Source organism: Rhinopithecus roxellana, chromosome 4 (genome assembly GCF_007565055.1).
Source record: "Rhinopithecus roxellana isolate Shanxi Qingling chromosome 4, ASM756505v1, whole genome shotgun sequence".
In the NCBI taxonomy this organism is placed as follows: Eukaryota; Metazoa; Chordata; class Mammalia; order Primates; family Cercopithecidae; genus Rhinopithecus; species Rhinopithecus roxellana.
The window spans coordinates 16,324,355-16,334,912 of NC_044552.1; the positions used below are offsets into that span (position 1 = coordinate 16,324,355).

Sequence of the window (10,558 nt, forward strand, 5' to 3'; positions counted from 1 at the left end):
ACTACAGCCTGGGTGACAGAGTGAGACTGTCAAAAAAAAAAAAAAAAAAAAAAAAAGGAGAGAGAGAGAAAGAAAGAGAGAGAGACTTAGAGAAGGAATAAATGAAGGGCTTCCTCATTCCCTCCCCTGAGGTCCTGGTGCCATGTTCGGCACTCAGATCTCCATCTATGCTGCATAATACGAATACGAAAAATGCTGAATATTTGGCTTAAAAAGGAAATAAACTTGTTTTCTTGACTCATAGCTGCAAACTCTACATGTAAAGAACTGCAGTGGACATAGTGAGTTCTCTGACTCATGGAAGGGAGGAATGCAGTGCAAACGACCGGGCAAGCCTGTAAATAAGAAACGGGGCCAGATGTGGTGGCTCACACCTGTAATCCCAGTACTTAGGGAGGCCTAGGTGGGAGGATCACTTGAGTTCAGGAGTTTGAGACCAGCTTAGGAACATAGTGAGATGCCAGCTCTACTAAAAAATAAAATGAAAATATGGTAAAAGCTATCTTCCCCTCAGCGCTATAGATGTTAACAAGGTACCTTATTGTGTCTTATGCAAAGGGAACATTTTCATTACAGTGTCATGATGCCAGGAAAGGTCTGGCATCATTTGAGACCAGTCATTCAGAGTTTAAAGAAAAAAGAGTTAAATTATTTTAAGTGTAGACATTGTGAGCTGTTTAAAAGCCAAATATTATAGATTTTCAAACTAGAAATAGAAAGGCACTGAAGCATCCCTCAGGTTAAATTTCTAATAAGGTAAATATTGATTTTTATAGTACTCATTAAAATAAGCCCTTTGGGGTCCCACCTCCTTTCTTTTAAGAGAGTAAAGCCTTCTTGAGATGAAAAAGTGAGACAATCACTGTGGATTATCCCCAGTCATGATTGGCCCATATCTTACTATGATCTCATAAGGAGCCATTGTTAGAGAATTTCAACATCTCAAGATCATTGGCCAAGGCAGCTTTGCCAGGGTGACATTGGCCAGCACATCCTGACTGGGACCAGAGTGGCTGTGAAGGTCGCTAACACGAGTCAGCAGAACTTCTCCAGCCTCCAGAGATGGCCCCTCAAAGTCCAGAGTATGAAAGCCTCGAATCACCCCAACATAGGGAAACTATGGGAGGTGCCCTAGAAAACATCACCTGGTGATGACGACCGCTAGTGGAGAAGAGGTCTTCTGTGCTTACCAGACCACGACCAGATGAAAGAGAGTGACCCAAGGCAAATTTCACCAGATAGCATCTGCTGTGCAGCACTGCCACCAGAAGGGAACTAAAACCAGAGACCTGCTTTTGGGTGCTGACCTGAATGTCAAGGTTGCTGACGTTGGCTTCAGGGATGAGTTCTTCTCTGGTGACAAGCTAGATACCCTCTGTGGCAGGCCCCCTTATACGGCTTCACAACTCTTTGAGGACCAAAAGTACAACGGCCCTTTGGTGGCCGTGTGCAGCCTGGAAGTCATTCTCTATGTTCTGGTCACTGAGTCCCTGCCTTTTACTGGATAGAACTTCAGGGCGCTACAGAAATGGGTACTGTATTAGTCAGGGTTCCCGGGAGAAACAGAACCACTGGGATGGACGGATGGATAGATAGATAGATAGATAGATAGATAGATAGATAGATAGATAGATAGATAGATAGACAGACAGACAGATAGACAGAGAAAATTTATTATGGGAACTGGTTCATACAATTACAGAGGCCGAGAAGTCCCCCTTTCTGCTGTGTGCACTCTGGAGAACCAGGAAAGCCAGCACTGTAATTCAGTTCTCATCCAAAGGCCTGAGAACCAGGGAGCCAGTGGTGTAACTTCCAGAGCAAGGCCAAAGGCCTGAGAGCTGGCCAGGGTTCAGGGCAGGGGGGACGGAGTAGGTGTAAGTTCCAAAGTCTGAAGGACTAAGAACTAGGTGCATTGATGTTTGAGGGCAGGAGAAGATGGATGTATAAATTAACTAACTGAAGCAATGAATGTTTTGACTCCAGAGGAGATGGTAGGAGCTGGATGTGTCTATAATATGTTTAACAAGTATTTGTCCAGCAAATGTGTTTATTGGGCAACTCCTGTGCACTTGCATGGTGCTAGAGCTAGATAAGTAAAATGAGATACTTGTCCTCGAGGAGCAAGCACACCTATGTGTTCAGAGATTTAGTCCCAAGTATTTACTCAGCACCTTTCCGTGCCTAGCATCCATGCAAGTAATGAAGCAGTAGCTCTGTGTTTTCTTTGTTGAATGGTGGAGGTAAGTACAGAGGGGCCACTTAATTTAGTCTGAGGAGGGAAGTTAGGTTCCTACAGGAAGTGATAACTAAATGGCTGGATGGTGGAAGTTAGCTGGCCAAGGAAGAGGACAGGCAGGTTTTCAGAGACCTGGCACTGAGAAAGACAGTAAAAGTGCATTTCAGCAGTGAGCACAGGGCTGAGTGGGTGGTAAAAACAGCAGGTTTTTTTCTTTCTTTTTTTTTTGAAGACAGATTTTCACTCTTATTGCCCAGGCTGCAGTGCAATGGTGAGATTGCAGCTCACTGCAACCTCCGTCTCCCAGGTTCAATGGTGCAATCTCAGCTCACTGCAACCTCTGCCTCCCAAATTCAAGCGATTCTCCTGCCTCAGCCTCCCCAGTAGCTGGGATTACAGGCATGCGCCACCATACCTAGCTAATTTTTTTTTTTTTTTTTTTGTATTTTTAGTGGAGATGGAGTTTCACCATGTTGGCCAGGCTGGTCTCAAACTCCTGACCTCAGGTGATCCAGCCGCCTCAGCCTCCTAAAGTGCTGGGATGAAAAAACAGTACTTATTTTACCTGGAAAGGTAGGGCAGAGGAAATAAGTTCCAGGCTGTTGGGGACCAACAGAGGCAGAAAGCACGCTTCACTTACCTTACTGGGTTGCCTGAAACACAGATCCTGATTAAGAAGATTTCAGATGCACAAACATGATGCTTTCCAGAAGATGTTTTGTAGGACACAAGGTGCTTGCCACTAGATAAATAGGTCCCAGGGTAATATTTGTTCAGAGATGCAAATGTCCATTGTGAAGCTGAAAAGGGGAAAAGTCCACAGGTTTCTAGAAGGTTTGGGCAGCTTTTCAACTGTGCACCTGGGGAAATTGGATGCACCTTGGGAAATGCCTTACCAGTGCTCCAGGGGCACGGATGCTGCCTGGCTCATCTAACAGGTCTGGGTCTCCCTGAAGATCCCGTCTTCTCCTGAGAGATGGACACAAGCTAGAGGCAGCTGGAGGGAAGGACAAAAGCACTAACTTTGTTGAACCTACTTCATCTTCATTTGGTAGGTTTCTTCTGTGTTTAGCTCATATCCTAGAATTATTTTGCATCCATATAGAAAATCTATCATATAGTTATTTAACTTTTGAAAGGTTTTGTTGTCTCTAAAATCAAATCTGGTTAAATGTGGGACCTTCCAGCTACTATCCCCTCCTCCCTCCCTCCCACATCCCTCATGCATTGACTGTCCTTAGGAAGTGAAGTAGCTTTTCCTGGAATCCTTAGTCAAAATAAACTTGATGCCTGCTCATTACTTTCGCACGTGTGTTAAGACACACACACAAACTGGAGGATAATCACAATTTGTGGTGTGGAGGAAAACAAATATTATTTTCAATGAACTCTTGGTGTTCAAACCTTGTGGATTTCAGTACCTCCCTTATGTGAGGTTTAAAAATCAGAGAAACGGCCGGGCATAATGGCTCACAACTGTAATCCCAGCACTTTAGGAGGCCAAGGTGGGTGGATCACTTGAGGTCAGGAGTTTGAAACCAGCCTGGCCATCATGGCGAAACCCCATCTCTACTAAAAATACAAAAATTAACCAGGCGTGGTAGCGTACGCCTGTAATCTCAGCTGCTAGGGAGGCTGAGGCAGGAGAACTGCTTGAACCTAGGAGGCAGAGGCTGCACTCCAGCCTGGATAATAAAGTGAGACTCCCATCTCAAAAAAAATAAAAATAAAAACAAATAAATCAGAGAAATCCATGAGTTTTAAAAGTGTCATTTAAGAGGGAGGAAAATGGAGACTTCTGTGCGCTTGAGTGAGTGAATATTCACACATCTATTTCTGCCTTGCAATTTTTATGTGTAATGATGTCTTTATTTTGGACAGTTAGTTACATCTGAGAATAAGTACAGTCTGTTAACAACGCAATACTACTTTCTCCTCCCTTTCTCCAGAACGGGCTAATGGCTTCTCACCCTCCTTTTCTTCTTCTTGTAGATACATCACACAGTTCTGCTGACACCCTCCGTGAAAGTCAGGGCTGTGTGGAACTCACTCCAGCACCCCCATCCTCAGCGGCTGCCTCGCGTCTCCCTGCCCAGGGCTCAGCTGCTGTGACGGACGCCCTGAGCTGCAGTGCACTCCAGGCTTCTGTCCTCTCAGACAATCCCCAGGCAGAGGGGACGGAGATCTCATTTCGGGTGGGACTCTGGAGCTTTTTCCAGAGCCAGACTGCTTGGTGGGGACACTGGAGCATTCTGGAAGGGTCCTTGATTGAACATTTTGGGCAGGGTTTTTTTTGCCTGTCCTTCAGGCTGTGGTACCACCATTCAGGCACTTTCTCCTTGAATCTGACTGGCACAGGACCTGGCACATAATCATACTCAGTATCTTTCCTCTGTGAGGGAGGCACACACACAGAAAAGAACTGCAGGGGAATTTTAGAAGAGAGAGACAACCCTGTATGGCTGAGGTGAGAATCAGAACTGTTTTGTGGATGAGGCTGATGACAGGCAAAAATTAAAGTGTAGGTTCAATCCCTCATTCACCAGACACTATCATCAACTGGCATGTTTTTAGTTTTGCTATGGAAAGAGAAATATTGGTGACTGAAAACAAACACAAGGCTTTACAATCTGGTGAAGCAGATGAATGTTCATCAATTAATTACATAAATAAATATAAATTTACACGAGAAGCAACCTAAATGTCCAATAGGAAAATGGTGAAATAAATGGTGAAAGGTTCTTTTCTTTTCTTTTCTTTTCTTTTTTTTTGAGAGGGAGTCTGGCTGTCGCCCAGGCTGGAGTGCAGTGGCCGGATCTCAGCTCACTGCAAGCTCCGCCTCCCGGGTTTATGCCATTCTCCTGCCTCAGCCTCCCAAGTAGCTGGGACTACAGGCGCCAGCCACCTCGCCTGGCTAGCTTTTTTTCGTATTTTTTAGTAGAGACGGGGTTTCACCGTGTTAGCCAGGATGGTCTCGAACTCCTGACCTCGTGATCCGCCCGTCTCAGCCTCCCAAAGTGCTGGGATTACAGGCTTGAGCCACCGCGCCCGGCCAGGTTCTTTTCTTTAATATTATGCAGCACTGAAATTGTTGTCAGGGCTAGGCACAGTGCCTCATGCTTGTAATAACAGCACTTTGGGAGGCTAAGGTGGGAGGATAACTTGAGCCCAGGAATTCGAGACCAGCCTGGGCAACATAATCATGTCTCTACAAATAATACGAAAATTAGCCAGGTGTGGTGGCACCCGCTGATAGTCTCAGCTACTCAAGGCTGGGGCAGGAGGATCACTTGGGCCTGGGAGATGGAGGCTGCAGTGAGCCATGATAATGCCACTGCAGTCCTGCCTGGGTGACAGAGTGAGGAGTGAGACCCTGTCTCAAAAAAAAAGAAAAGAAAAGAAAAAAAAGAAAAGAAAAGAAAAAGGAAAAAACAAAATTGTTTCAAAGATTCATAAGATGAGTACAATAACACTGGGTGTTTAAAAAGTGGGATATAGGCCGGGGACCGTGGCTCACGCCTGTAATCCCAGCACTTTGGGAGGCCGAGGCAGGCGGATCACTAGGTCAGGAGTTAGAGACCAGCCTGTCTAACATAGTGAAACCCCGTCTCTACTAAAATACAAAAATTAGCTGGGTGTGGTGGCACGCACCTATAGTCCCAGCTACTCGGGAGGCTGAGGTGGGAGAATCGCTTGAACCCGGGAGGCAGAGGTTGCAGTGAGCTGAGACCACATCATTGCATTCCAGCCTGGGTGACAGAGTTAGACACCGTCTCAAAAGAAAAAAAAAAAGTGAGATATAAAAATACAAAATAAATCCCTATTTTATAAAAACAAATGCATGTTTGTCTATGATAGGAAGGTTGGTTACAGACCACAGTGAACCGTGGTTTTCCCTGGTGATGGATTGGGAAGCATAGAATATCTTCTCATTAATGATGAACGTTTTGGCAGGAGGTAAATGAATTTGTTTTTCCATTGCTTAAATTTACACTTAGATGCTTTGCTTGCTTTAAACGAGAATTAAAGCTTTAGCATGTATCCCTTCACTCTTTGAGTTGTTTCTTTTGGTTCTGGTGGCGCAGGAGTAAGGTGAAGGTCACCCGGCACTTGTTGAGTGGGTTGTGTGCCAGGGAAGAGGCCCTGGCAGAGCAGGGTTTTGAGAGACGTGACCTCTGGGCTCTCACTCCCTTTCAGCGCCTGTGTAAGCAGCGTTCATCTCCTCTGTCTGCTATTTGTCTTGTTTTGGGTTTTGTCTGCTGTTTCTGAAAGCAAAAACGTGTGCGCAAGGAGAAAGTTCTAAGAAATGCTTCCAGGGATGATGATGAGAATTTGATTTTCAAGTGAGTGTTTCTGAGCATCTGCTTAAACCCCTATGTCAGTATACAAATGTACATTGTTCTGGTTAGTTCCATCACTTCATAGCGACAGCTCCCCTCTTCGACAGGTGCCACCAAAAGGGACTATTTTGTTTGAAAGCTTTTTCCTTGGGAGCCACTGGTGTATTAATTACGTTTCTCAGCTTTCAAAAAATTCTGTTTCTGTTTTTTCTTTAAAGTAGCTAGGCGTTTTTGAGCTGAAAATCAAAAGTACCTATGGTATACCATGAAGGTAGAATAAGGCATATAATTTGTTATACAACGTGAAAATTCTAGAAGGTTTTTTTCTCTAATCTGTGAAATTTTTTCTTTCCAGATAGTTTCTCTATGTTCTCTAAATTTTTATTTTGAAGACCTACTGTGTCATTTAAAGTCAGACAGACCAGTTGGACCAAGGATGATGGCACATTAACTTGTCTTTTATGATGTCTTGGACTTACCCTCCTTTGCAAAATAGAGATACTGAGGGTTGGCCCTATGAAGATGAGGGCTATTTTTGCAATCAAGAGATGATGAAAAAAACTCCTACTACTTTCCTTATACCCCAAATTATACAATTAACGACTTATGCTTTTAAGTCTTGAAGACTTTTCATCATGAGTTTCTGTTAAAATATAAATATCCAGGATGGAAAGCAGCTTCCATCCAGAATCTTACCAGGGTTCCTGCCACCACCTGAGAGGACAGAGTGGAATGACCTGGTGGGAAAATTCATCCCTGCTGGGCCTGAGGGATAGGCTGGAAGGAAACTGGCTTCACCAAGACTTTTCACAGCTGCTCCTGGTTCTGCAGTGAGAGATTCTAGTATACAGATTGTACAGTTACTCAGAAGAACAAGGGTATTGCATATACATTTCACCTGCTTGAAACTGGTTGGTAATTTGCTTTATTCTCTTTGCTGATTAATTTATAGCCTATTCCATCTTTCTCCTCCCTTTCCTGGCAGTTGCTGCTCTTTTTAGGGATTGTGGTGGGGAAGACACTATGATTTTCTACCGAACTGTTTGTTACAATTCAATTCCATCCTACTATTCTGGGAAAATGTGTATCCTCCCACCTCTCAACCATCCTCCTTTCCCTTCTCAGTTTTTGTTCTGCTTCTGCAAGTTTTCTTAACATGTGGGCGATGGAAGCGTTGAGCAATTTTGGTGAAATAAATTTCCATTTACCAACATGTGAAGAGTACGCATTCAGGGACTTCCAACATAGGTATACAATAAACTGTGGACAGTGTTTGAGGAAACCCAGCTGTTTACTACCGCAACTTGATGAAATGAACAATGGACTCGAGCCTTTCCGGGCTCAGCTGGCAGCCCCCGGGTCTCAGTCCCCTTCTAGGAAGAAGTGCACCAGTGTCACCGTGTGCAGGGAGAGAGAGTCATATGGCTCTCCACCAAGAACGGCTCCCATCCCTCCTCTGTCTCACCCCTGCCTCCTGAGAGCGTCAAGTTGAGAGACATGCCTTCCCTGCCGCAGGAGGGAGTTTGTTAGCAAGCTCTGGGAAACATCTGGTTCCTTGAACTTCCTGTGTACCTCATGGTGGGAGATTTTGAGAAATGTCACCATTTATCAAAAATGGTTTTCAATGTTAAAAATGGTTCTTTTTAGTTTTATTCAGTCTTTCTACCTTTTTCTCAATGTATTTCCCATTTTTACTGTACATATTCATATACATAATTTTTTTTTAAAAAAGGGTTTTATGCCTGGCGCGGTGGCTCACGCCTGTAATCCCAGCACTTTAGGAGGCCAAGGCAGGCAGATAATGAGGTCAGGAGATCGAGAACATCCTGGCCAGCATGGTGAAATCCTGTCTCTATTAAAATACAAAAAATTAGATGGGCGTGGTGGTGCACGACTGTAGTCCCAGCTGCTCTGGAGGCTGAGGCAGGGGAATGGCTTGAACCCGGAAGGAGGAGGTTGCAGTGAGCCGAGATTGCACCACTGCACTCCAGCCTGGTGACAGAGTGAGACTCCGTCACAAAAAAAAAAAAAAAATAATAATAATAATAATAATAATAATTCAAAAAGGGGTTTACAATATATAGTTTTTATCACCTAGTTACAGCTAAATATTGTGCACATTTTCTCTCTTCTACAACAGTTAAAATAATTACATTCTTTGGAAGAAACGTAAGTTTTTAAGTAGTCTCACTGGGAAAATTGAGGTAAAATTTTTTTCCAAGAAGACTTCATTTTATTTTACAATGCCTTGAGCAAAAAGGGAAGTCCTGTCTTAGGTAACTTTCTACAGATGATAGAAACTTGCCCTTCAATTAACCTTGTAACTTGCTTCTCTACACCCACATAATCATGAATCAGGTGATCCACTTTGTCTTTTCCAATCTATTTCTCCCATGTGCTTCCTCTTTCCTGTCCAGTCTCGTCATGCAGATGAACTTTCCTTACCTCAGCACTTCTGGCTCCTTCCTTTAAAAAGAGATGATATTAGTTGACTTTGATCAACTCTACTCAAACTTTATCCTCAGTTTCACATTAGGATTAGCCTTTAATAATCTGAAGATATAATTCAATTGCTTAAAAGAATTGTTAGAAGACCTTGGTAGAATTACATATATCAAGAAACACTAGACTCAGACATGATGTAGATATGATTGACTTTCTTTCTTTTTTTTTCTTTTTGAGATGGAGTCTCACTCTGTCACCCAGGCTGGAGTGCAGTGGTACAATCTCAGCTCACTGCAACCTCCGCCTCCCAGGTTCAAGCGATTCTCCTGCCTCAGCCTCCCAAGTAGCTGGGACTACAGGCACCCGCCACCACACCCGGCTAATTTTGTATTTTTAGTAGAGTTAGGCTTTCACTATGTTAGACCTCAGGTGATCCACCTGCCTCGGTCTCCCAAAATGCTGGGATTATAGGCGTGAGCAACCGCACCTGGCCTCTTTTTTTTTTTTTTTTTTTTTAAGTAATTTCTCAGGGGAGGGCAGGGCAGAGGTAAGAAGTAGTTGGTACTGTAAGGAAGTGTTAGAGACCTTTATGGAAAGGTGTTCATTATTTTAACGCAACTAACAAATGATATCTTTCAGACAATATTGGAGCAGCAGCCTTTACTGGTCATGAAATTTGCATGATATCTAAACTTGTATTTGCAGAAAAAGGTAAATGTTGATTAACAGCAACTTTGTATAGAAAGGTAGATGCCAGCATAAAAGTGGTACTACATGCAGACAGTAGTAGTTCTGGAGTCCTGGTCCTTGAGGTGCTTGTCCATCACAAGGCCACCACACCCAAGTAGAAATGCCTGGGGCAAGCAGCGGAGCTGTCCTTGTCAGCAGTTATACAGGGAACACTTCTTGGACAGCCGGGTGTCATGGGGCTCAAACCTACAGCTCTCATTGTGCATGTAATACTCACAGGTCTGTCCATAGAAGGAGGGGGCTCAGGCACAAAAGAACCCCAGCATGCAGGTTCCCCATTCAGACAGTGGGTTCTGTTTAGCTCCTTACTGTCTTGTATCCCCATGGAAGGGATATACTGGGAAGACCGTGGGCGAATTGCAGGCTCCTCTTGAGGCTGAATACTGTCATCTCTGAGGCCAGGCCGCCTGAGGTGAACGTGCAAGTTCATGGTGGCCCAACCCAGCAACAAATCCCACTTCAAATGCCTTGAAATGGCCATGATCAAAATTACACTCTGACATTGTCCCCTGAACATTTGGGCAGGCCAGAGTATAGGAGAGACAGAATTATTCATTGTTTTTAGTTAGGAGGGAATGGCTGATGGTTGCTTGGCTACTCCACAGATGCACGACAGAGCAGCTCCTTCTGGATCCCTCATCCCCTTGCCAGCTGAGAGCTCTGGTCAGTGCTTCTCAAATCGGTTTTATTTTTCTGAGTCAAAGGGAATGCTGACATCCTGGGAGCCAGGGCACCTGAAGCAAATCTATTCCCAGCTTGAAAAGTGCAGATAAGAAAATTGCCA

General features: G+C 44.2%; 1 pseudogene; it reads right to left on the bottom strand.

The window, feature by feature from the left end:
• Positions 1-9,691: 9,691 nt before the first annotated feature.
• Positions 9,692-10,291, bottom strand: LOC104664561 (annotated as a pseudogene).
• Between the last annotated feature and the right edge of the window lie 267 nt (positions 10,292-10,558).